The sequence below is a fragment of the Ixodes scapularis genome, unplaced genomic scaffold (genome assembly GCF_016920785.2).
Source record: "Ixodes scapularis isolate PalLabHiFi unplaced genomic scaffold, ASM1692078v2 PGA_scaffold7__128_contigs__length_106722199, whole genome shotgun sequence".
Lineage (NCBI taxonomy): Eukaryota > Metazoa > Arthropoda > Arachnida > Ixodida > Ixodidae > Ixodes > Ixodes scapularis.
Window position 1 is genome coordinate 31,067,922 of NW_024609882.1, and position 26,793 is coordinate 31,094,714.

General features: G+C 43.1%; 1 non-coding gene across 1 annotated transcript; it reads left to right on the forward strand.

Moving 5' to 3' along the window:
* The first annotated feature begins 2,509 nt into the window (after positions 1 to 2,509).
* On the forward strand, positions 2,510 to 2,582 carry Trnaf-gaa. The gene has a single exon. It is a non-coding gene; the product is annotated as a tRNA-Phe (tRNA).
* The last annotated feature ends 24,211 nt before the right edge of the window (positions 2,583 to 26,793 follow it).

Genomic DNA, 26,793 nt, shown 5'->3' on the forward strand with positions numbered 1-26,793 from the left:
TCTGAAGGCAGGAAACCTAGAGGTGAAAAACTATTTCTCTCTGGTCATCAAACCCAATAAGTGGTATACCACTTATTGGGTTTGATGACCAGAGAGAAATAGTTTTTCACCTCTAGGTTTCCTGCCTTCAGAAACTTTTCTCTTTGGCCGCAGAACCCTAACCTTCAACTATAGTTGAAGGTTAGGGTTCACTGGGTGGCTTTAGACATGCTTGTCGAAGCCATCCGTCGAACCTTCGAACCTTTTGGCGAAGTAAAAAGAGTCGCTCATTAGAAGTGGCGGATCGAGGGCCTGACGGACGGTGATTCCAACACTGCTTTCGTTCGGCCGGTTCTTCGGGACAACGTGACGGCGAAGTCTCCACCTCACCAGCTTCGTTTCCAAGGCGGAACCGTGCTTGTGGTAGTACCCGGGCTCGGGCACACAGGCGACGCGATTGCAAGGTACCGAGTTGTGAAAAGTGTCGTACGTTCCGACAGGAGACCCGCGACTGCGTGCCAACCTACGCCCGAGCCGCCGCCAGTCAAGTTCCCGATGACGAGAGCACGACCGACGTCATGGACGAAGGACAAGCGGAGGAGGCGGCGACGCCGTTGACTATAGTGCTTCTCCTACGGGACACCCCAGCAGCAAGCGTCGAGACCAGCGGCATTCTCAACAGTCAACGAAACCAGGCCTTTACCGCGGTCCTTAATATCGGGGGTGCGTAGCGGCGACCAGGCTGAACGCGACGAGAAGATGACAGCGCAGGAGGTATCCGCCACGAACGAAGAGGACACTGCACTGGTTGAGGACAACGGGAACGAAATGGACACCGACGACGAGACTGCCAAGCGGCGGTTAAGCAAGTCGTTAAAGATTACCATCGAGCCTCTCGAGCAGCCGGAGCACTGGCGCCTTACGGCCGCGGGCAAGAGGGGAGGCATTTAATAGGGTCAGGCGTGTAAAAATATTGGAAAAGAAATAACACCGCGCTGGCGCGTCGTCGCTTCCCCAAGGCGACGCGAAGTCGCAGTGACGTTCAGGGGCTACAGCGGCTACCTTTCTGGCGTGCCAATAGGTGGGAGCCATGCTGTAAGTCTTTGACTAGCTCGATGACAGTAACACTTAAAAGTTCCCTTCGTGTCGCTATGCTTAACGTCCGGGGACTTGTGGCTAAGCGTCGGCAACTGCTGCTCTATCAGCTGTTCACTGAGCATGATTTTGACATAGTCGCTATCCGGGTCACTGAAGTTAGAGCGAGTGCAATACAGACAATACGTTGCATCCGCTCCTGGCTCGTCATGAGGTATGCCTAAGTCACGCTGTTGGTTTGTCTGCGGGATGCAGCTTGTTTCTAAAAAAATCTATCGGTTCTGCCGTCCACTCTGTCTCGCTATTCCCATCTAGCAGGTTTCTTATGTGCGACTTAGATGCGTTCGTCCTTAAATGGCATATAATGTGTTTATATGCACCTAACAGGGCGGATGAACGCCGCTTTTTCTTTAATTAATCAAGTATGTTTGTGTACTCAGATTATTATGCTTTGGGGCGATTCTAATTGTGTATGTAGTAGAAATGATTGGTCCGATGTGACGCCCAAGAGTAATTGAAGTCTTGGAGCTTTAAATAATATTGTTGAAAAATATGACTTAGAGGGTGTTGCTACTAGTGTGCCACGCATAGGCGGCATGAAGTACACTTACTTTCGAGGAGTCAGCCATGCTAGGCTGGATCGGATTTTTTTTTTTTTCGTCGAATTTGATTTGCCTCGTACACAGTTACTCGGTCAATTACATTTCTTCTGTCTGGTTTTCAAGTGAAAAAAAAAGTAAAGAAGGCCCGATCTTTCGGGGGATTTGTGGAAGCTCAATGTGAAGCTCCTGCGATGTGAGTAATTTTTTTTTATCTTAAGTTTAGCGCAATTGAGAAGACCCATGTTATCTTAAGCACCATTTCAAAAGAAAGTCTTAGTTGAAGAGTGCCGGTCACCCGGCGAATTCATGGAAGACATCAATGTGTGTTTTAAATTGATATGATTTACAATGTTACGTGCTTAATGGCGAATGACTGGAAGAGGAAAAAGAAGAAGCCGTCCTCGCGTGAATGTCTATGTATATGTTCTGAATAGACAGTTGATAGTCAGCGCCTCGTCCTGTGTGTTCCTTCTTCTTGTCCGTGTGGTATTCGCGCTGTTTTTCAAAATGACCTCTCTATCTACTCGCTATTTGAGTGTACTTTTAAAGCACTACCGGGACAACGCTTCTTTATGGGGGTAGGAAACTGACAAGCTCCGCGAGAAAACAACACAGAACGGTTGTCACCATTCGTGAATTTTCGCACGAGCTACTATTCTTATGATTATAATGCAATTAAATGCAAAGGTGCAAGCGAGCTGTACAAGAACGACGAAAATAATCCCTGGAGAAGAGAAACAAGAGGAACAAAGGAAAGGGCAAACATAAATATCTGGACACAGGTAGGTGACTGGTGCACGACCGAAAAAATCCGCTTGGTCCGGGTATCGAACCCCTGGTTAGCTCAGTCGGTAGAGCGCTCCACTGAAAATGGCGAGGTCCCGGGTTCGATACCTGGACCAGGCGGATTTTTTCGGTCGCGCACCAGTCACCTAGCTGTGTTTGGAGATTTTCGTTTCACCCTTTTTTCCTCTTGTTCCCCTTCTCCAGGGATTATTTTCGTCGTTACTGTTCGTAATTTCTTTTTGTCGCCAAGCTGTAGTACCCTCTCCAAGTATAATACTGTTCACAATTTTTCATCTAGAGGCTGCATCCTGTTTTCGCAGTTTTCGTGTGGGCCTCCTCATGCGAGCGTACCAGTCGGGATAATTTGTTTAGACGTGTTATTTGTGGTGGTCTTCCTTTGTCTAAGTCGTTAAATTGTCAAGTTGTAAATCGTTTTATTTTTCTACGTGACCAAAGCGATCCAATTTGACGGACGTTTCTTTGGGTTCAAATGAGTGCATACTTAAAAGAAGCGTTGGCGCCAATACGCTTTTAGCCGCGCCTTTTTCTGTAGAATGTTTGCGCAGTGTTTCGCGAAAGCGACTTATATATATATATAACGGGCATGGTGGCGGGAGGCCGAAGGCGTGGGTATATAACTGAGAAGAAAAAACCCTTAGTGAAAACAGCAACAACGGACGATTTATTCTTCGACGTTTCGGCCGGAGTCCGGCCTTCGTCAGGAAGCTTCCTGACGAAGGCCGGACTCCGACCGAAACGTCGAAGAATAAATCGTCCATTGTTGCTGTTTTCACTAAGGGTTTTTTCTTCTCAGTTATAAATACTCTATGAAAATTAAAGGGGAACTGACATGCAACTCTTCAAATGTAGTGTACTTGCTAGAGTGTAGAGTATGCAAAATGCAATACGTAGGACAGACCGAGACAACGTTTAGACTACGCTTTAACAATCACAAATCTCACTCTAAAACTAATCCAGGCCTTCCTCTTTCAAAACATCTCCGTCTCCCAAAGCATTCTTTCGACGAACTATCCGTGACATTACTGGAAACAGGATTTAGATCAAACCGGGAGCGCGAACAGCGAGAGTCATACCTCATATACAAATTCAATACTATAGAAAAAGGAATAAACGAGAGTCCAGGAACACTTGCATCAATAAGAGCATTAACCTAGACTACCCTTTCATGGTGGTACTGTATTTTCGACTGGAATTGGACCACGTGATTATTCTATTGAGACCCCTATATTGTGAATGTTATTTTCTATGGTACCGTGCTGTTCCCGTGCTTTTCTCTTACATGCGCGCTTCATGTCTCACTAATCACAGCTCAGAAACGTACCCTCATTCATCGCCCCCCCCCCCCCCAAATACCACACCCTCTCTCTTTTTTTTTTTTTTTTTTTTTTTTTTTTTAAGTTGAAAGACAGGGCAAACATGTTTTTGCGATTCTTTGAATTTTCGGTTTTCTTGACACGCGCGGCGCCCCAGGGGTGACCGTCGCGGGGATGCATTGGCGCGTTGGGAGCCATCAGCCAAGAAGACGTCGCCGTCCACGACCTATTGTGGCCACTGCTGTGAGCGTTCAAGCGCACTTTGTATTTCGCCGCCCTGAAGGAGGAGCGGGCTCAGCTCAAGTTATTTACTATTTAGAAACGCGTACTTAGCCTACACCCTTTTCCTTTTTTTTTTTTTTTTTTTTTTCTTTCGCCCCTTAGCTCTGACTTTTTTTGCCGCAGCGATATGCCCGCACTTGAATGTCATCTCCTGACGAAGCCGAGTCTCTCGGCGAAACTGTCGATTAAACTTCCTCTGTTTGTTGTTTTTCACCGTGAGTTCTCCACTTCGTTATATATATATATATATATATATATATATATATATATATATATATATATATGTATGTATGCGTGCGTGCGTGCGTGCGTGCGTGCATGCGTGCGTGCGTGCGTGTGTGTGTGTGTGTGTGTGTGTGTGTGTGTGTGTGTGTGTGTGTGTGTGTGTGTGTTTGTGACAAAAAATGCACATGCTCATGCAAATCTTCAATCGCTTCTTGGTGCATTTGTGTGTCCGCGCGTGTCCTGCTGTACATTGGTAAGTTGCTGCTTTCGTTGACTGTGAAGCTTGATCAATTTAGGAGACGACTGCCATAAAAGAGCTATGTTTTCTCTTCCACAACACCCTCTTTCGCATTAAGTCCGACCGCTGTCGTCCCTACAATTCGAAAGGTCCAATACGCTGCGCCAAAGATACCGTCATGACACTCGTCGTTTTTTTTTGTTTTTTTTCCCGCGTTTGGTATTGCCGGTTAAACGAATCACGCACACAAGGACAACGTAATAGACGTCACCATCCACCGCGATGGAACTTAGTGTGAAACAAGGGATAGATTAAGGATTTTCAACATTTCCCCACCCCTGTTCGCCACCTCGCCGTGGCACAACTTCTTGTGCTCGAGCTCACTGTGGCAGATTGGATTTCCCAAATTTTCAAGTCTCGATGCGCATTATGTCCTGTGTTATTGTCTTTATTTGCGTTCCCTGCGACCTTTTCGTCTCATGTTTCCTGTAATGATCGTGGTTCGTTGAAAAAGAAAACATGCTCCAAAAGCGAAATGAAAAAAAGACGCGGCATGAAGAAAAAAAAACGACCAAACGTAGAAAACAAAATAGTGTCTGGAGATCCTACAGTCCCAAGAGAGCTCAAGCACGTGCCGCTCATTCAGAAAGGGTAAGCGGTAACCTTCAAAAAAAAAAAAAGTGCGCATAAATTACCAACTTTCTTTGTGCATTAATTTTTTTTTTTTTTTTTTTTATGAAAGCAGTTGAGTGTTATACACCGCTATCTACGGGTAATTCAATTTTTGCTTCCCTGCGCTTGTCGCTGCTTGTTGTTTCCGTACCCTGCTAATGGCGTCGTATAAATGCCTTTCGCGTACTTCCAGCCTGCCTAATGAGGCCCGTAAGAACTTGAACGTTTTAACCCCCCTTCCCTCCCTCTTTCTCCTTCCCTTCTTCCCGCTCATCCCATCACGACCTCCGCTTGAGCTATATGAAAGGCTGCGGTGATTACCACTCACCCGCGGCGCAGTGCCGGGCGGCTTTCGGGCAAGTGCTAATAGTTTTAATAGCAATTTTGTTTTATGAGTATTTCCCATATTAAAAAATTCCCCTCTCTATTTATTTATTTATCTGGTTATTTATTTATTTACTTATGTGCTTGTTTATGCTCTTTTTTTTTTGTATGTTTCTTTAATTTTTTCAGCCACCCCTTTTGATGAGAAAGATCGCCCAAGCTGGGGTCAATTGGATTAGATCGTGGATCACTTTAAAGTCGTGTTAACGTGGCGTCATGCAAACATTTAAATGAATAATTCAGCATTTCAGAGGCCGGCAAAAAAAATTACAATCCCCTTTGCGTACTGAGGACGCTGAGCATTAACTCACTGACACGGAGCCACCGAGCCTTTATCTTACCGGTTTTAAGAAAAATAGTAACATTATTATAGTGTCTATTTGTTTATTTATTTATTCATTTCAAAATATTCTCAATCTCTTTGGGGGATTATAACGGGTAAAGGCACTCAAAAACATGATCTTGAGGTGCGGGTGTTCATATTTATCATCGGCGACTAGAGGTACTGGGAGAACAAAAATATTGTTTTTTTGTAGCATGAAGAGCCCTTTGTAACCGCAAGCAAGGCAAGCAAAACACGAAACTTAAAAAGCAAAGAAACAAAAAAAAAACGTTATTTATCCAAACAAACAATGTACACATCTGTACAAAGTTAGGTCTTTCATTTTTGTTCAGTGAAGTGACATCACGTTCTGCAGCAGGGGTCTCAAAAACACACGGTTCGCGGGCGGCATGCGGGCCGCGACTCTCGGGGACGCGGCCCGCAAACATCACGCGGCTGCAAGCCTCGAGCGCTACACGCGCTAGAAATGATAGCTTCATTTTGTCGATTCATTTCCGCTCCTAAAGGAGCTTTATTCATATAACGTGTTCACACATCTTTCCACTACTCTTTTTTCTTAAGGATTTAATATTGCATCGTCTAAATATTCGCTCCTCTTTCTTGCGCAAAGCATCCGGAACGGCAATACGGGCTACTCTAGGCTACTACAAGCGGGAGCTCTTTGCTCAAGGATGCACCTCGGCTGCACAAACTTTCGCTCAGCAAAAGCAACTTCCAAACATAAAGCTGTTAGCTCGGGCTTCTAACTATGAGAAAATACCTTTAGAATACAGTATTTCCTTATAAGGCTGCTATAATATTTGTGAGGAAAGCAAAAGTTGCCGTCTGAAGATATATTTTCTTTCCACGCCTGTTGAGCCTGGTGAATTGTGCAACACGGCGAGGATGGTATGCTTGCTCTCGTTCTATTGAAAACAGCCAGTACTCTGGTGTTCTAAATCTTGCTATAACATCAGGTGTGGGTTGAATGTAGTCGTATATACAAATAAAGTCTAAAAATGGCAAAACTGTGAGCCTACAATAAGCAGAGAAGAAAAGGTTCCTTCTCAAACCAAAACATTGCCCCCCCCCCCCCTTTCCCCTTTTCCACACCCCCGAAGCCCTCAACGCTTCGGGGGTGTGGGCTTATTGACCTTATCACACTCGAATGAATTTGAGGTCCCTGCTCTAGAGATTCAATACGATTTAATAGTAGAGGCAGCGCATCCTTCACTCTTCCAAGTACAAAGTTTGTGCGTTGTTCGTGAACATGCCAGGGATGCATCTGACGGGTTGGATTAGCTGAATTGTGCAAATGAAGATCAGCCAGATTGAGAAATGTTTTGAACGCTCTGTAAAGCCTTAGAGTTATGTCGTATTCGGCAAACAGGACTTGGCAGCGACGAAATGACCTAGCAGTTTAATTTGTCAGACAGTCAAAAGACCACAGTGAAATTAAATAAAAAATATATCTTAATGTCTGCCTTGATGGTAGACTAATTTGGTGGTGGCAATGCAGGCCGTCCCATAGATTTTTTATCAGCATTTCCGAATCGTTACTGAAATAATGAGATAAGGATTATTGCTTGCAAATACACTTTATGAGCATTAAGGTTCCTTCAAAAGCTAAGTGATTTTATTATTTACTACTGGACTTCAAAGTTGTGCTTAAATTGGCCATGATAGTTATTGAAGCCCCCCCCCCCCCCCCCCCGCCCTTCTTTTCACCGCTGCCGAAAAAAGAAAAAAGTCATCGGACGATTTATTCAACAAAGTTTCAGACACCTCTATAGCCTTATTTAGAAGCTCTTACGGAGATTCATGCAGTCAACGTAGCTTACGAAAAACATGAAAAAAATTCCACCCCAAGAAATTAGTACGAAAGGGTTTCAACTGTCGCGTGGCTTCAATTTTCTATGTATCTTCAAAATTGGGACACTGATCGATAAAGCTCGTGTCAGTTTCATTCAGTCTACACCGCCTATCTCCCGTGAAACTTCATTCCTCGGCTTCCTTCGGTGCTGCATGCGTCGAAGTGAAAGTGAAGTTGGCACATCCGAGGGAAAGCTGGTGTGTCCCCGATAGTGCGGTTTGCGACACTGGGATGTCCGTCCTTTTGATGTACTCGGGCTGTCGTATACTCCGACTTTTATATATATTTTAAGTATGAAACTTGGTGATTCGATTTATGTTGGTTTCTTTCTTCGCCTCGGTCACAGTGTTTTGTTGTTTTTTGTTGTTTTTTTGCCTTTGACGACGTCCCAGACTTTCAACGATGCCAGGTTTTGGTTCGATTTCGTTTGACCGCTTCTTTTATCGCGTTCGGTTCGTTCCGAGAGGATAACAATGAAGCGCCTCGCAAACATCCCAAAACGAAATTCCTTATAACGGTTTTTGTTTTTCGCGACTTGTTTTTTTTTTTTAATATGTCTTTTTCTTTGTCCTTTCTGACTTTGACGGACGTTCGTGTTTACTTTCACAGGGAGTCCGGATATCTGATCTGGCCGCTCTTTGTTCCGAACAAGGTGTCTGCGTGGAAGTGCCCGTTTTCGATATCAGTTACTCTGCGAATTTTACTTTTTTTATTGCGCGAGCGTATAGGTTTTGGTAGCGTCGAGGGAGCATTAACGAGGTTTCTTTGTCGGCTTCGGACAGCGCAGCTATTTTGAGACGATATAATTTCGACAATGACTACCAGTGGAGGAGCCATGGCCTGTTGCCACGTGTAGGAGCTTCGGGAGAAGCTTCGCTTTCAGCGCGCTCTCGTCGCATTTTGTCCTGCTTTGGGCGCGCATGCGTCGAAGTGTTGTCGAGAGGTAGAAATCTCGCGCTACATTTTGTTTCACCTGAAGTCCGGACGCAGTTGACGCTACACTCTAAAGGATGTTCCACTCACTCAGCGTAAGGATATGATACGTTTCCTTGCACGTAATCTTATGAATAACGGCCGTTGTCGACACGACTGTTGCGAATAGTATGTGTGGAAGGAAAAGGCTAATTTCCTTACACATTGATTTACGCGTAAAGGGTTATTCATAAATAGTTATGTATCCACTCGCATGTGTCAAGTCTGCGCTATGGCATTACGAAATGCAAGCGTGACGCTTTGCATTGCGTAATGCCGCACCGCAGACTTCCCTTTTAGGTCTAAACGGATGCTCCGCCTCATCATTCGCTGAGCTGATTTCGTAGATCGCCGAGATTGACTCTTTCAATGTTTTGCGGGACAGTAGACGCGCAGGCCTTTCTTAGAGTGTTGTGTCTTTCTTTTTTTTCTGGCGTAATAAACATGTCTTACTACTACTACTACTACAACTACTACTAGCAAGAAAATTGACGTCACGTGCCCACATCATGTGACCAGAAGTCACGTGACAACAATTTCTGCGAGGCAGTTCAGGGAAGGGTTTGTTTGCACGCAACATATATCATGCTTCTCGGTTTTTGTCAACATTATCTAACTTGTGCATTTTTTTTTTTGCCTTTAAGATATTAATATTGTATTAATGGACATTGGGGCTTATAAAATTAAACAACATTTATTCTTAGCCTGAAAAAAATTATTCTTGTTGCGTTACATTCTCATATAGATGTTATCTTGCTTGGAACTTACATTCAAATGACCGAAGCGCATGCACATAAGAGAGTTACATGTGAATTTAGGAGTAACTTAAACTAGTTTCAATTGAAAAGAAATGCGTGTTTTAACATACGAAATGCTGCTTATGAAACAGCGTCATTAATTTTCTTAGATTCGCTTTGTTCGTTCTAATATTTATGCTACATACTATAACGAACAAAACGAGTTAATGCCGCGTTTTAAATAAATTCTAAGCTACGGGCCTACTGTTGTGTGGCGCTACATTAATCCGCCTAAGCCACAAACAAAAAAATTGCTTAAATTTGTTCCAGCGTTTGGAATCTTCCCACGAACTAAGCTTGTTTCTTCGGACAAATTATTGTTTTGTAATTGCGCATATTTTGTGTTTTTATGTTTTCATCTTTTTTTCTTCCTATCAATGAGCTCAGCTCTTACTTTTTCATTCATCCTTGTCTCAGCTTCATAGGAAAAAAATTATAGAAGTGTTTGAAATTGTTCCTGCAACTCGAATGAAACGAGGGTGGGGTCAAGAAATGTTGCTGCTCTAAATGGATATATATATATATATATATATATATATATATATATATATATATATATATATATATATATATATATATATATATATATATATATTTTTTTTTTTTTTTTTTTTTTTTTTTTAAAGTGAGGTTGGTTATGGCTAGGGTCTCGTAGATTTTTTTATGTGCGTCAACAAAACTCAGGTCCCGAGTATGGTGCAAAATTGCTTCATTCTATGCAAAAGCTTGTATGTCTCATCAATTGGATATGCATTTTCAGTAGATTAGTTATGAATAGGCACCATTTTCAGTATCAGTAGACTCTCAAGTAGAGAATTAAGGTTTCTCAAAGATTTGCCACTGCTCGACCCGCGTCGGCCATGTCTACGCTCGCACCGCCATCTCTTTGTCGTTGTTCCAAGCTCGCTTGCGTGCCTAGTTCCCTTTCCTTCCGCTCTCCCGGGATGGCGGTCCCGTCGCGCGTGTCTAGCTTCCTCCGGCTTTTGTTCAAAATTCGGTGTCACGTCTTTGTCCTGTGTTAAACAGTTTCGCTGGATTGATTTTAATTTTTTTTTTCGGAAGAGAGGGGGGGAGTGTGGTCAAAAGTGGAAAGAGAAGGAGTTGTGAAAAAGCTAGATAAGTTTTTATCGCTCAAATAAGAAAAAACGTGCCTTCATCCTCCGTTTTGGGCAGACTTGTACCGTACGCATTACAAGTAATCAAATTACTTGTATTCGATTACTTTTTGGAGTAATTTTGTAATCAGTTGATTACTTTTATTGGGCAGTAATCACAAGAGTAATCTGATTACTTTTTGAAGTAATAAAATTACTTGTAACCGTTACAATTTGTCCACGGGCCCCCCCCCCCCCCCCCCCCCGGCACACGCCTTTTTTTTTTTATGAAATGACAAAAATAAAATTTCCTTTTTTTTTTTTTCGAACGGAAAAAAGAAAGATTTTTACGGAGCTGTAGGAAACGAGGTCAATCTCTTTCTATGTACAGTTTCTGTGGAATGTCCGTTTTTTTTTCTTTCGAGCTGGGGACTGGGAGTGGGGAGCCCCAGGGAAGCCACAGTTTGTGACAAAGGCCATTCAGGGCGAAGTTTGAGGAAGCAGAATGTAGCTTTGTGAGTCCTTTGTTCAAACTAGCCCCCTCACGCACACACACACAGAAATAAAAAATAAAAGAATCCTGCTTAGGGTACCTACTCGCAGCCCGTAGGAGAACCAGAACCGAAGAATGCCTAAAGCGGATGCAAAATATAACAAAGGCAGTTGAAATATTTCCCCATTTCCCCTACGTAGTATTTGTGACAAGCAATGTTTCGAGTTGAGAAGTGGTCGGGACAATCTCTTCCGCTAATGGATACTACACATGATCCGTTTCAGATTGAGGAGCTGCTGCTCTTTTGTATAACATGCGAGCTCATCCACATGTGAATAATAAAATGAGCGACGCAAACTTTGAGCGACAACCCTTGCTCAAGCTTAACAAGATCTAGAACCCCCCTCCGCTCCCCCCCCCCTCCCCCCCCCCCCCACACACACACACACACACTGGCGAACGCCCAAATCATTAAACGTCTTCAAACAAATTCTATGCTTGTGTCCGCATTGTGAAGGTGCAACGGCCTCGAAGAGGGAGCCAGTTTCTCTTCTTCAATACTTGTGCAAATGTGAAATATAGGTTGGAAGTAGTTCATTGTTATGAGCGCTAAAGATGTGTCTTCACACAATAAAGTAATCAGAAAAGTAACGATTACTTCTTCAAGTAATGTCCAATTACTTTTGCCGTCGAGTAATTAAGTAATCTAATCGAATACTTTTTAGCCAAGAGTAATAGTAATTGTAATCGATTACTTTTTTTTAGTAACGTGTACAAGACTGGTTTTGGGCTTCTGCGCCTCCACCGAGGAGAAAAGTAGGATTCGTTCATCAAAATTGCAACCTCGATTAAACACCATAGACGGCATAACAATTACACAGCGCGTGGTATAAGTGTCGCTTGCTTACAAACAAAACAAACAAAAAAGACATCCCGTTTTACACCCGAGAAATGTCATAGCAAAAATATATTTTTCCTCTTGCCTAACCTGTTATTTTTTTTTTTTTCTAAATACTACTGCTTGCAGTGCTTTTGCTCAGTTATAATTAGTCACATATTTCGTACTCGATCAAAGCACATTTTGACTGACGATTTATTTCCCGCCATTTTGAAATTTGTTTAAAAATTATTTAACAAAACGTTTACTATTTTTTAGTTCCTTCGGTACCAAAGATTGTTTCTGCGTAATATAAAGTAGGCAGGAAATTCACTTATTTCGCACTTTGTCCAAAACAATGCGCGCAGGACAAAGTATAGGCTGTCGGAGCATTTTTTTGAAAATTGAGGTCAGGGGAAATTGGTTGTCAGATAACGTTTTATTGACCAACGGGTTATTAAATTGTTTTATATAATTATAATTAAGATAGAAAAGCGCAGCTTCTTTTTCGGCAAACTATAGAGAATAAGAACCCTAATTGTCGAATAAAGGCAACTATTAAATTACGAGCGCTCAAAACCCCCGCTGCGAACACTTACATTTAGGATGAACTAGCAAAAAAATAATTTATATCTCCCCAGTGCTTCTCTAATTTTCAAGAAAATAATGGCTGTTGAAAATATTCAGCCAGATTTTTTTAACCCTTAATTGTCCTACCTTTATGAATGTTGGCAGACTATATTGTTGTTGTTTTTAATAATTAAAAGAGTAACATAAACATATTTTAATTGCTTCGTGTTCCAAGTGTTCTTTTTATTTAAATTAGTTTTTTTTTGTGTGTGCACTTTTTTATGGGATAATTGCTTGGCGAGTTTTTCTAGTGTTCAATTTGGTGCAGCTGTCGCATTTAATATCTTTGTTGATCCTTTTTGCAGGTGTTTTGTGGGTGGACTCGCTGACATCGGATTGCATTGGTAAGCGTTTCTGTGGAACTATTATATTTCATGGGATATCGGTTACACTACAAAAAAACCCTAATGATCTCCGACTTCTACAATTAAGCGTCCAGAGTAATTTTAATCGAAGAAATGAAAACGTTACGATTCACTGTGATGGTCTCATGCTACGGTAATATTGTGGGCAGATGCATTAAAATGTTCGAAGAAAGATTGCGGAAAAGCAAGTACGATTTTTGTATTTGAAGTAATGTAAGATACATGCGCGCCATGGAAATATATTTGTATGCATATCAGCGCAAGAAATACCTATTTATATCAGTATAATAAGAATAAATTAACCCCCAAAATTTGTTTTACATCTTTCTTTTACCTATTTTTCGCGTCAATTAAAAAACAAATTTGTATAAATTTTAACAGTTTTCATTTTTCGACTTAGCAGTTAAAAAAAGGGCATGCTTTCTGACACAAAAAAAAAACTTTTTTTTTTTACTTTGTTGTTATTTGCTTTTATTTACCTAGGGCTCTTCGCTTGTTTAAATAATCTTCCGCATAAATTTCGAGCGCTGCAGTCGCCTCCGTAAGAGAGAGATATTAGGCCACATCCGCATACTCTCTCATAAACCTACACCTCTTTTTGCCGCCATCCTGTCAGTAATAAACCCCCAAATAATTTTACTTACGGCTTGACTCGAACTAATCAGCCTAATCGTTGCCTAACAGCTAGGGGTCTAAAGCGAATAGATAGGAATTAAACCCAATACTGCTGCGGACGCTATCTTTCAATGATACCGCCACACTCCTGAGCCAAAAAGAATCACCACCAATGTCGCCATCATATGCATACAACGCAAGTCGCATTCTTTGCTAACTACGTTTCAATATTCCTCGAGTCTAATTATGCTTTTCAATATACTCCTATATTATACCGCCATGTGATCAAGGCTGGAAAAACGCATCACCTACATTGGAACCCGGCGTAAAGTTCTTTCATACGCACTAAAAATTCCTTAAAAATCCACCATCTAGTTTTTGCCTAAAAAATAGTTTTTCTAATTTTCTTTTGTTAAAAAACGTGTTTTGAATCTTTTACGTTGACGGAACAATTGTGCGTTTTTATCATTAACACAGAGCGTGTTTTATCAGCTGATTCTTGTAAAAAATATGTGACGTTTTAGGTGTAACGTTTGGCGGTAAGGAAAAACTAACACCGAAGGCATTAATTAGACTAGAAACCGTAAAAAAAAACTTTAATGTTTTGGTACTATTTGAACTCACTACCTTCAGATGATGAGTCAAGTGCTTTACTGACGACGTTTGCTCTCGACGCAAAGAGAATCCCTTTCGCGTGGCGTTCCTCCGCGCGAATAGGCAAGGTAGCGCACCTCGCAGCCCTGAGTGTGTGTGCGCATGGACAAGACATGTTTCGCCATGTCATGGCGTTTTCAGGAATGTGAGGGAATCGTCAACACTTCCTTCGTAGCGAGGCGGAGCCGTTCAGACGCCTCTCTTTTTTTTTTTTTTTTTTTCACCGTGAAACACGTGGATTTGATTAAAGATGTCACGTTCCATATTATATATTTTAATTGCTTCACTGAGTTGCACTATGACATTCAACTTTATCATAATCATTATTATGAGCTGTGTCTCTATTTGTGTACCGTACCTATCAACACCTATTATTTTTAATCGTATTAAAATATGCAAATTTAATACATAATAACGTTTCCTATCATTCTGATTGGGATGACAAATGTCAATAGCCTCAATCGCGAAACAAATTCCGCTTCCTTAGTGTCTTTTTTTAAATGTGCTTTCGACAGATTTTATGTGTAACGATCGAACCATGCGTAACCGATATATATTAATTATTAATTGGAAGTATCGCGACAGCTTCAATATTTTGTAATACACTTTGGTAAACTAATGTATAAATTTCTGTGCAGAGTAAAATAAAAACCCTGAGTATATTTAACTCGAAATAAGGTACTTAAACGATGACGGTATTAGGTTATGATTTCTTGAAACGACACAGAAAATGGAACCCAATGAAGTTATATCTTAGGGTTCGAAGATCTAACACTAAACTCAAGTCGTTGAGGCCTTGCGTGCTAGGGTATTAATCTGAATGGTAAAGAATCACCCACAACTATATGGGAAGGAAAAAAAAAGAGAGAGAAAGAGCGACCCTTAACAGTTTAATCTAGTTTCAAGACAATTTTTATTATGAACGATCTTAGCGGAAACTCCCATAAAACACAAATTCTCATTCCGTCAACAACATAAAGTCCTTAAATTATCCTTCTTAACTTAATTTAACTCTCGCACCCCTGTCGTCCAAATATCTATGTTCCCAGCCTTCCCGATTCATGCACAGTATCCAATAATAATAATTAAAAAATACTTTCTCAGTTTTAATCACAGGTTTAAACACGTTCGAGCAAGGACTCCATCGCACGCATCGACTAATATTTTAACTACCAAATACGAAATCGGTAACTTCCTCAGAAGAGGCATTTCATAGGATAACACCGTCCATCCCTGCCTACCCGAAAGATCAAAACCTGCTCCTCTCAAACTCTCCTACTTCATATACACTTTTAGGTCATCAGAATGCAGCTGGTCAGGCAGATATATTCAATTCACCCCTAAGCCGATACTTCGCTAAAACCTTCGAGCGTGTTGGACCAGTCATACGTTTATTCTCCGCCATATAATCACGCTCTCGCCCACATACACGCGCGGAGAGCTGGATCAGGTGGTGAAAAGGACGAGGTTGATTGGTCCAGTGATAGCGCAGCTCCGCTGCAGTCTCAGCTTCGTGGTGAACGGAGTGTTGATAAACTAACCCCCCCCCCCCCCCCCCCCCATTCCCCCTGCCCCTCTTCCCACTTTCATCCAACTTTAGGGGCGGATTTTAGCCAAAACGCCGCTCGCCTGGGGACGACCTGATTAGGCCTAGCTAAAGTTCTGTCCACTGCCCTCTCCCCTTTCCCCTCTAATACGCTCCAGTAAGGAATTATGCCGGCCACTGGCGCTTTGGGGCCCCGAACGCGCGCGCGCTCTCGGCTCGCCAAAGCCGAACGGACCACGCCGACGAAACGTATAGCACGAAACCGCTTCCTCTCCTTTCATCGTCCGCAAAACAAAGGGATTACGGGAAAAAAGTTGCGGGAGACGGGAGGCGGGTGTAGGATCGAGGCTTTCCCTTCGATTATTTTGCCAGGGCATTCCCTTTTGGGCGAGCCGATTTCTAGCGCTGATCCCACAATAGCTGCCTGCCTTAGCTGGGTGGAGAAGGAGCTCTTTGTGGACGCTGTATCGCCCTTTCCACCGCCGCCGCGCGATCGCTCCGCGAGCTCCTCTTCACCACCGCACAGTGCCGAGGGACCGCAAGAAAGCACTCCCACACAACCCCCCACTCCTCCCCCTGTAAGCTTTTTTTTCCCCCTTCGCTTCTGCGCTCGTTTCCAATGCTCTCACTCTCGAACTCGAGCCGTGAGACTCTTTCTAATCCGGTGTCCTTTCCATACGGTTGTCTGAAACCAACCTGCCCTTCCCACCCTCTCCTTCCTTCTTTTTTTTTTTTTTTATTGTTCCTTTTATGCCTTCTTTCTCTCTCTATCAAACGGCCGCGATTGCAGATTGCGCGGGGATTCGTAAGAGTCCGTGCGCTTTGTCCCTGCGTTTTTATTATTGTTTTGTAGTCTCTGTTGGTTTCGTTCGATTCTTTTTCCCCGGTTTCGCGCGTTGGTCCATGACTCCTCTTTGTTTCTCGCGTTGGCCGTGTATTTATTGTTTTGTTCATTGTTTTTCTTTTTTTGTATACTCGTCTTCCGCAAAAATCAATTCCGACAGTATGGTCGCAGTGACGTCGTTTTCGTGCAAGTCGACACAGCGTTCTTTGTCCGGGGATGGTCACCGCGTCGCGAAGCTGAAGCGGACGACTGCCCTAGAGGTGACCTGATTTAGCGAATGCCTGGGCAGTGGTAGCCGATACTCTCTGGGACCTCGGAGAACCACAGACCGTACATTATGCTCAAATTCGTGCGTCTTTGGAGTGATTCGCGTTAGACATTTTTGCGCCATCCGGAGTTTTTCGTAACGACTTCAAGCGAGCTGGACATGACAGAGGTGGCCACAATTGGCTGTATCGGATAAACCGTTCCGGAAATACGTAGCGCCCTTGCCGCCTGCTTGATGCATTGCCACGTTCCAATGTACGGGACGTGAGATTATTCAGAAATTGAAGACAAAGTTGACGTTCGCTTTCCTCTTATTGACTTTACCAAAACACAGAGATTGCAGAAGTAAAGCAAAAAGCAGTACGTAATCACCCTCTTTCGTGCTCGCTTTATTTTTTCTTCTTTTTTTTTTTTTTTGTGCGTCTCGAGCTATCCTAATTAAGATTAAATAAATAATGCCTTCTGCAGGATGCACCAAGTGTAGTAGTCGGCCCGACCGTGCACCTGGACAGCTACACGATTCTCTCTCGCCACCAGATCTCCTAGGATGTTCCGGAAAGGTACAACCTATTTTATGACGAGCTAAAACATTTTCAATCGGAATATGCTTTGAAGTAGGGCTGGGCGATCAATCAAATAATAAATCGAGTAAAGTGTGGCGATTGATCGGGTTAGCATTTTTAATCGACACCCAGCCCTAGCTCTAAGACGAATGTTATTTTACTATATAGAAGTTAATCGGTGAACTATAGCTGGAGTAGTGAACCAACTAAGTATCATGTGGCATTCGAGTTATCACGTTATTACGAAGAAAAAAAAAACAGTTTTAAATCTCAGTGATTCCTTTTGGATTATTTCCAGCATAGAGAAATCTCACACAATAATATTGGATAGGACAGAATGATTATTGTGACGCTATTTGAAGGGAACATGTATCAATATTCAGACATTCGACCTGTTTCTTGGAAACATTCTTTGCAACATAGCCCGTCAAACAAATAAGCGAAATCACTTAGTAATATTGCGGAAACGACGAAATGACAATTGACGATTCGGGACACAGTTTCTTAGAGTGAAGCGAAGAAAAAATAAAATTATTTTAAAACTCAATTGTTGTATTTAAATTTGCCCTCGTCACGCAACGAATCCCCATTGACGATCAATCAACATTTAATAGTCCAACACGTGGGAAAAATGCTAAACAACCGCGATTTAAAAAAAAAAAGCAAAACAAACTAAACATTCCTTAGTTTATGTTATTTTAAACAACTTTCCGAATGACAGAAGAGTCGTTGAGTCGCAAGATAAATCGCCTGTAGCCTCTGGAGGAGGAAGCCGACGGAAGAAACTCGTTGAATTGAGGGTGAATGGCCAAAATAAACCCGGTCCTTTTTCTCAATTTCAATCGAACTCAAGACGGTCGAGAACCGGACCAGCTGGTTCCCTCACTTCCCGCCACTGGAACAAAAGAAACGTATTGCAACGGCAGCACGAAACGATTAAATTGTTTCTAAGGCTCCGTTACTTTCCCCGCGGCAGTTTGGTCGAACTTTTATTTATATATCTATATGTGTGTGTGTGCGTGTGTCCTTAAGCCATCAGACCTTGGTACTGCTTCGTGAGGATCTTCATAGCGCTGAGTTTGCAGATAATCTTGCCTCCACAAACTGAGACGGCAGAAAAAAGGAATTCCTTCCGTCTCTAGGGCCACCCCGTTAACTGGAAATCTCGCACAGCCATTTCGGAAGCTGTAGACCGTTTAGAGAAACTGCGCCACTAAAATATATTTATATATCTTTTTTTGTTGTTGTTTTTTACTTATGAATGCTTACGTGTACCCGTATTTTTCGTCTCTTAGATTTCGCCCGAAATAAATTGTAGTAGGGATGTAGGGTCACAGCTGAGAACTAGAAATGTTGTTTTAATACAACTCGACTTGCGTTTTGAAGGGGCATTGGTCTTGGATCAGTTCGGACAAAAGTTATAATATGTAAAGATTACTGGGCAGTGTAATAATGTTTAAGTTTTCATCAAACATATCGTTCGCATAATTTATAGTTTCGTAATTACCGAAATTACATTCAGTGCGCAGGGGAGCTGGTGGAAGTTTACCATGATGATTTGAACCCGAGCCGGGGACAGAAGGAGAAAAAAAACTTTTTACAGGTTAAATACAGCGATTTCTGTCGCGCTTCAGTTGAAATATGTCTATGCGACTTTTACTTCTGAAGTGCACGTATTCTTCAATTACTGGCACTCCTCTCAAATTTATAGTTAGCAGAATAAAATGCATGTGTTTCATTTTCGTTTAAATACTCAAAGAAATGTTTCTTCAAATCATATACACTCAATTGTGCCCTATTGTTAGCACAAAGCAGTAAGGTATTTTAACTGTAAGTCTGAAAAAAATAATGTGGAGGCTTGGGTTAGTTAGTAATTCATGCTTGGATGAAACAGCGCGGATATACCGTCACGCTCACAGGCACAAATAAAGAACAGCGCTGCGAGTATGTTCTTTCTTGTGTGCTTGTGAGTGTGACTCTATACCCGCACTTTTCCATCTAAGGCAAAAAAAAAAAAAAAACCTTATATAAATGCAGAGACTAACGTTAGGTTATGCATCTCAACCGCGGCAGAACTCTAGTCAAAGTAACCCAGATGAGCTCTCAGGTCTACACAATGATGATCCGCACTATTCAGAAAGCGCTGCTCACGTTCACTACCAGTCCTATCTACCCCAACACCAATTTTCTCGTTACCCCCCCCCCCCCCCAAAAAAAAAAAAGTAGAGAAACCTTGTTTTTTTTCCTTAATATTTGTGTTCATAGTGCATGCTGCGGGATCAACAACTGTAATAGTACAACCGAGATTGGAAAGCGCGCGCAGTCGGCTACAATTATACCAAAGCTCCTGGTGAGACAGAACGGCACAAAGCCTCTATATCCTGAAGGCGCGCTTTCTCACACCGCAGGGTACTTTCGAGCTACTCTTTTTTTTTCTTTTTTTCTCCTGGGGCTCGACACTGCACCGAACTATTTTACACCGAGATTTCGATTCATACATTGTGTGTTGGGCTCCGCTTCTCCAATTAAAGCTCACGAAACTCCTCCTCCTGATAAAAAAAAAAGAAATTATTTTGTTTATTTCGCGCGAGAATGTTACAGCCCGCCATTTGCATAAGTCAAGGTTCGATCCCAAATTCTTGTCCGTCTCGTTTAAAGCCGTCGCTGGTCGCGAAATAACAAGGAACAACATGGTGTGGTCACGAGTCTATGGAGTTTGAGAAACAAGAGAAACTTGTTTAAGAAAGGAATCCCGAATGTTTTGATGAAGTCAACTTTTTCTTGATTACATCTGTCTTTTGGCAGTGAAAACAAAATGGCAGCTTTTTTTTTTTTTGCTTATTTATTTGTAGTGTGGATTCTTATTTACACCAGCCGGCGAGTGGGCTCGCACGTGGTCCACGGCCAAATAGATTGGACCGCTACCGTCTGATGACCACGTGTTTACCACATAAATCAAACACATACATGAATGAAACAACCAAGGAGCGGAGTTCAGATCCTGTTTATTGAACATTGAATAAACGCAAGGCCATCTATTTCTGTCGATAATGCCGGGGGGATCGGTGGCCGAGTGGGCTAGCGCAAACAAGGTCGGAGCACGTGGAGCGAAAGCTCAGGCTGCAGAACCCAGGGATCCTGGGCTCAATCCCCACCCCTGCCCGTTTCGATCTGAATGAGCATCGTACCGGCGTGCGGTTGTGTATCACTACTGCGTGGTGCACGTTAAAGACCTCAGGCTAGAGTTGTACTGCACTGGCTTAATTGCTCATCTACAGCGAGTGACTCGTTGCAACTTTGAAATGGCTGACCAACTACAAGCTGTATAAATACCCACAGAACCCCAAATATTATGTGATCGATAACGCATGGGGTAACTACGGCAGTGGTAGAATCGTCCCGCACCCCACGGTTCACTAAAAGACGGCTCACCCCTAGTGAGCCGTCTTTTTTAACTAGGGTTCCGTGTTTTCGGTAAATACCAAAACACCCGCAAATTATCCCCCACTACCATTGTATTAAAAATCGGTGAAAACCGAGAAGAAGAAAGAAAAACCCGAATTGAGGCTGTCGTTGACTAAGAAAAGTCAAAGCTACACGGGATAGAAATTTGTATTGACAGTTTCATTTTATGTTAACACTACATAAAGTCCACTCTGAACTTTCCGTGAGGCTGTTTTATTTCTTGGTGACAAAATCCACTATACCATTTTCGTTGTAGCCGATGTTTTCCGAAGGTTGGGAAATCACATTCCCGTGTGTTCTTTTCTGAAACGTATATCCCGATAACCGACGACTATTTTTTTTCTGACACCGGGGATTGACACCAGAAAACATCGAATATGTGCAAAGAAAAAGATCCGACCCCCCCTCCCCCCTTATTTGCTTGTTAAAGAACAATAATTTAAACTCCAAAAACACGGAACCCTGTTTATAACTGATCCGCAAGGTGGTTTTTCCCAGCCACCGCCTGAGGGTGCCAAAGCGCCCTCTTATCAGTCAGAAAGGGAAAGGGTGGTCAAGAAGGGACTACGCTCTCCCAAACCGCCTCGCGATCTAGGGAATCTGGCGCCTCGTAAAGTCACGGGACGCCAAAATATTCAACTTTACAAAAAGGGTCCGCCAAACCAAATACGCGCAAGAACACGTTCATTTTCCGAATGTCATTGTTTGTCCGCGTGGAAAGTTGAAAGTTTGTGGCATACTCCCGCCTCCCGTGTTTATAAGTTTTGTCGTTGGGAAGAAGAGTGCATACTTTTGAAACGTCGCTTTTTGGATTTTTCTTTCAGTCATTTTGCTTTGCTGTTCGCGCCTCCAATATTCCAAGTGTTCCGAGATTTAAAAAAAAAAATAATGATGCCTTCCATTTGTTCTTTTGTATTAACTATAATTTTGTAGATCGATAAGAACCCTTGTCTAATGCAATGAGCCCACTACTGCTTGTTACAACGCGTTTAAATAAAGTTCAATATGTGTGCCGATGTCAGCTACATGAAAAACTCTATAAAAATATTGCCTGTAATTTTTAGGACGCCAAACCGTGATTAAAATGTAAAGGAGCACGCGATTGTATGGTGTGTGTGTGTGTGCGTGTGTGTGTGTGTGTGTGTGCGTGCGTGTGCGTGTTTGTGGGTGTGTGTGTGTGTAAAGGGGGAGGGCTCACATATAACAGTTACATTCGGTAAAAAGTAAATGTTATTTGTTTATTGTTGTAAATTTATTGCTAAAGGCAACAGCAGTGTTACATGTGTTAGCGACGTGCAGATTAAAATGATACAATCATCTCTATCGCTCTTTTTTTTCTAAGCGTATTTTTGTAGACGCCCAAGTAACCACAACAATTACAAGTGTTGGGCCCTCACGGCATTTATAAGTATTTACAGTATTTGCGGTTTCCGAATCTAGGCTATGAATAAAACAAAACTTGTTTCAGCAGCAAGAATAATATTCTATCGAAATTTGAACACATAAAACAGCGGCATTAAATGTGTCCGAGAACGTCTTTTTTATACTTTCAGCTTTACAACAAAAGTCTAATATATACTTATAGACTTTTGTTAGAATTCTTTTAGATTTATAAACTTATGGACTAGGATCGTTTCCAGTTGCATTATAAGAATTGTCCCGCTTTTGATCTTTGGAAAGACTAAATGGAATGTTTGCGACGTGACACTGAGAGCGAAATATTCGCGCGAAACACCATGTCTTATGTGGCTGTGTCACATCGCAGACGTTGTTGCTTAGCGCAAAAACAATATCTGTCAATAGGCTGAATTTAATACGCAAAGCCTGACGCTGCGGCGTAACCGAATGCCGTGATATGAAGGTAAAGTGAACATCAGGCACGCATAACCCATAGCAAGCAATGTAATACCATATGACGCACATAAGATGTACTTGTTTCTATTTAAACAGTCTTAATAATGATTAAACGCATTTCATCGCAATTAGCAAGATTTACTAAGAAAGTTCGGTGGAATTCGAACCCCGGACCTTGGGACCTGCAACTCGACACCTTCTTCGCCGGTACAAGGAGGAAGTTAATGGGAGCGGAAGCAGATAGACGAACTATGACTTAAAAGACCCTGTGGTTGTAGGAGTGTGTCGGCGAAAGGAGGTGACTTCAGGATAATGAAGCGCTGCTCCATATATGACCTCACGAAGTCACGGGTCCTGAATAAGCTTAAACTTTCCCTGATCGTTCTTGTAAAGAAAGGAGTTCCTGAGTGTATTTTGCGTGCAACGTAAGCGAAATCTCCCGAAACATTTCATATTACTAATCTTAAGAAATCATAATGCATGGTTTATGCGTGCACGGCAGATTATATGCTCCCTGGGTTTATCTGAACAATCAAGAACTTTTTTTTTGTTAAAGTGACCTCGCTTCATTGTGCTTCGTTGAGATTCATTCGAAGAACAACAGCCATTGCCTCTCCAGAAGCTCTGCAAGAAGAAAAACTACGGCGGCCTTGAAACGCGATACACAAGCGATACGCGAGTCAAATAATGTTCGGCGACGATCAAACAGTCTTCGGAACATAAGAAGAGAAACGAGGTAGGTGAACATCAAGGAAATATCTCAATTCTTCATCGCCAGATCAAGATTAGAGCTTCCGGATTGTGACAACCCGTAAGCGCAAACTAACAAATAACCTTCGTGCGACAAAGGTGTTCCTACACCCGTGAAACACGCGAAACACAAAACGCAAAGAATTCCATGGACACAACGGTGCGAATCTATGGAGCAAGCGAAAAGGAGGGGAGGGGGGAGGGGGGGGGGGGGCGGGGGCGTTGCGAAAGAGAATGAATTATAACGAGGTTCGCCAGCAGCTTGGCGAGGTCGCCATTTTTCACCAGTCGCCGGCGGTGATGTGTGTTTGCTGTGACACCATGCTTCCTTCAACCAGGACACACTTGATTTGTAGGGTTTCCCCGAGCCTCTCTACCATTTCTTAGAACGATTTCTTATTTATCGCGAGTCGTCTATACAAAAGATAAATGTTAATAAAAAGCAGGGCTCGTGTATTAGAGTCGACGCCTTGTGGAACGCCAATTGTCTCCTGCGTGCAAATAAGAAACATTAGTTGAATATGAAAATATTTTAGAGAATTTTCTTGAGTTGAACAAAAACAAGTGACAAAAAACAAGACTACCAATCAAATAAAAAAAAAATGGAAGGTACCAACATTCCAAGATAAAATTGGTTTCTTCATCGCGGGCGACTATATCCGTTTGAGGTCGGTAGCTTGTTTTTCTAAGAGAGCAATATTTTTTTCTTTAGGTAACTTTCTTATTGTTGTTCCGCCAATTTAAAACCAAACTGGAATTGAAGTGCGCTATATTTTAGAAATAATCATTGAGTAATGCTAGCTAATGACCTTAGAACTTTGTTCCTACAAAACTTGCTAAAATTATCCGTTCGAGCCTGATTCAATGACGTTTATTTAAGGCAGGCGGTATTTCTTCCTCTGTAAACCTTATCACAACAGGTAATATTTTGGCTTTGTGTTTAGAAAAAGTGAAATCTAAACGTACAAAATCCTCCCTTTGTCATACAAAGGCAAAGTCAGTGGGAACACACAATGTGACGGGGTTGTCTAGAAGATCTGAGTACCCTCGGTGAAGTTTGAATGGCGCCAATGATATCCGTGTCAGCTTTCCCGAAATCACTAGTAGCGGTTTTGCTGATCTGCTTACTATAATTCTATCCGCACAGAGCGGCACCTGCTTGGCTGAAGTGGGCGCACGATTGTTGTTTGTCTGATGGGTGGATTGTGGCGCAATCCAAAAGGGCAGGCATAAGAAGGTAACAGAGGATTATCGCGTACACGGCCGCATGTGGCACTTGAAGAGGAATCCTCTTCCGCCATAAGGTTCCGGCGTTTCCTGTAGAGAGAGCCTCACCCGCTTGTTTCAGAGCCTGGGAGCACCCCTCGAACGCTTCGCGCCAACCGGCTTACCCCGCATCCTCCTGTCGTGTACTTGGTAAACGCGCGAGCGCTCCGTGGAAGTTGTATTTTTGCGTGGCATCCTGCGCGGTGAGCCTCCAGATGCGAAGTTCTCAGGGCTTGTTTGGTTGTGAGACGTGGAGGAGTGAGCCTGCGGGAAGCAAAAACAACGGGAACGCGGCAAGTACCGCAGTGTGGCGCGGTTGCAGAGTGCTTCCGACTACTGAATCGGAACCGCATGGTTTATGGGCCAGATTTGCCAGACGAGCAGCTGCCAGTAGGTAACGAAAGCGCTGATCGTCTGCAAACTGTTCTGCCTCTTCACCCGCTTCTCTCCTCGACCCACTATAATGCAACGCATTCGCACTTCCGATCACTTTGCCCCGGGAGCTTAGGGACGCAAGCGTCACCGAATTGCAAGTTATTTTATTTTGTTTTTTTAGTATCAGCTGCTTCCTTTTTTAATCTAGGTACTACACAGCTTTGAGTGGAGCAGCGCGCATACTAAGCAGGACTAATGTAGCGCACGATGTTTTTTTTTTTTAGAGCGCAGCTCTTAGGGGCCCGTTCCCGGCTTGAGCGGCGTCGCCGTCGCCGTCGGCGTCGCCGTCGGCGTAACCAAGGTCATCCCAAGGTCACGTGACCCCCAAGGTCACGTGACCCCCAAGGTCACGTGACCCCTCCCAAGGTCATCTCAAGGTCACGTGACCCCACGTGACTCCCAAGGTCACGTGACCCCTCGAGGTCACGTGACCCCTCCCAAGGTCATCTCAAGGTCACGTGACCCCAAGACCCCACGTGACCCTTTGAAGGTCACGTGACCCCCAAGTCACGTGACCCCTCTGAGGTCACGTGACCCCCGAGGTCACGTGGTCTCCTCCCCAAGGTCACGTGACCCCTCCCAAGGTCATCTCAAGGTCACGTGACCCCAAGGTGACCCCCACGTGACCCCCAGGTCACGTGACCCCTCTGAGGTCACGTGACCCCTCTGAGGTCACGTGACCCCCCGAGGTCACGTGACCCCCCTCCCCGAAGTCACGTGACACCCCCCCCCCGAGGTCACGTGACCGCCCCCCCGGAGCATATTAAAGAATGAGGGGAGGAGGAGGGGTCTACCCTCCCCTCAGTACCCTTCACTCCTCCTCCTCAAGAGCTGCGCTCCAATTCGGCGTTACAGGGATTTGTAAACGGCTTTCACTTTTTTTTTTTTAATCTGCTTTCCTATTGCTTTCTTTTTTTTTTTCTCTCGCTTTTTCTTTTTCTTTAAGGATGCTCAGCTATGAGGGCGCTCGTTTCACGGAGCAGAGCATAGCTGTATGTCTGAACACGTGATGTTTTAACCCCACCGGGAGTGACACGGAGGCACTCGAATAAGAGCCTCTCGGTTTGAAACTGCGCGACAAGACAAGGACGTAGTAAATACAAGAGAGACGACAGTGCTGACTGTCAACTGAAGGTTTATTTGCCCCGCGATCCCAGTATATATATATACACGTGGGCAACAGCCGGACACACAGAGTGCTAAAGGAAAGAGAAAAAAATACATAGTCTCAGCATCTCGTTCTCTTTTTATCTAATGAGATATTTGATCTAATGAGATGTTGAGACTGCATAAGTAATAGGTGCTGAGACTGCATAACTAATTGACGCTGAGATTGCATGTATTTTTGTTTCTTTCTTTTCGCACTCAATTTATTTGACTGTTGCCCATGTGTATATACAAGGTGGTTTTTCTTTTAATCTATACAAATTTTTTTTTTTAAAAAGGCTTGAGATCTATACTTATGCGGTTTGTGGAGGTGAGTTATAGGGCCAGGGGGACATAGTAAAGGGAGC